The sequence below is a fragment of the Gavialis gangeticus genome, unplaced genomic scaffold (genome assembly GCF_001723915.1).
Source record: "Gavialis gangeticus isolate Ggan-Ray unplaced genomic scaffold, GavGan_comp1, whole genome shotgun sequence".
NCBI classification, from domain to species: domain Eukaryota; kingdom Metazoa; phylum Chordata; order Crocodylia; family Gavialidae; genus Gavialis; species Gavialis gangeticus.
The window spans coordinates 43,348,822-43,350,170 of NW_017728995.1; positions in this window are offsets into that span (position 1 = coordinate 43,348,822).

The following is a 1,349-nucleotide window of genomic DNA, read 5'->3' on the forward strand; positions in this document are numbered from 1 at the left end:
CGCGCGCGGCGGGGGGATGGGCGGTTGGCGGTCTGCCTGCGCCGCAGAGCCGCGGGCAAGCGGGGCTGGGAGCCAGCGACCTCGGCCCGCCCCGGCTCTGCCTGCGCCACCCCGCAGCCGGGTTCGTCTCTCAGCATCTGCGCCGAGACTCGGGGCTGGCACGCGGGGGGGCGCTTGCTGCGTCTGCCTCAGCACCGCTTCTTCTTCCTCCTTGAGGCAGGTCCCTAGCTCAATGGCGCCGCACTGGTATGCTGGGACCAGGCTGGCACTGCAGGTTGAGGAAGAGGCTCTGCTGGCAGCTGTCTTTCCAATACAAATATCTAAGGGGGAAAAGAAACACCCAAAGAGATGACTGGCCAGGGGATATCTCAGCTCTCCCTTTAAGTTTCCTTGAATGAAAGAATCGAGTAGTAGACAGCAAGTACATCTTCAGTTCCTCCCCTTAAGGTACAGGGACACCTCCACTTCTTCAGTGGCTTGGATAAGTAACTCCCTGTGGCTCCAGTGACTGAGCTCCACACCCCTTTCAAAAAGCCTTAACCATTGCACCCCATGAAGTGCCAGCCCAGAGCCTACCAGAACTTCTGATCAGCTCTGGGATAGATAAATAGCTACATATTAGTTGTATACATTATATATTAGTTAGATGGACGATTAATTAGTGACTCTACAAAAATTCAGCTACTGTAGCAGGAGAGCTCCCATAGTAAGGGGGAAAAAAGAGAAGCTCATTTAGCATTCAGTCAATAAGCTGGAAATCTTGAGTAAAGATGAATCTGAAAGAGTTAGGACTACAATGTAGAAGATTGTAATGGAAACCAATATGTTTATTACAAACAAAAAACAAAGCCTTAAAAAATATGTTGATGTAAACTTTGTTTTAAGTGGTGCTCATGGCAAAATATGTGCCAGAGGAGAAGCAGAAGACCTTGTGACCACAATTGCCAACTTCCTATTCCAACATTCTATCCTTTCGTCTAGGGAAAAGGGCATCGCACAAATTATGCCATTTTCTACCATTGTCAAACAGCAAAGAATAAATCACTCCAGGCTTATAGGTCTGACTGACCAGTGTATCCAACTTCAAAGTTGAAAGTTTTCAAGCTTCTTTTCTCAGTGTTCTGGCAAATGTAGACGGACAGCAAATGAAATACCTTCCTGCCCCTTAATTGGTTTTGCCAAATTCATTTTCCCCTCATTTTGCTCAGCTAGTTGTGTTGCATGAGGCACTTTGGGAATAGTACACCCTGCTAGTTATCTCTCATATGGCACACAATGCTACGGAATCAATGTTAACAGTGATACTAATGCTAATTTTTATTTTCATTAAAGGTTTGATAGATTGCTTT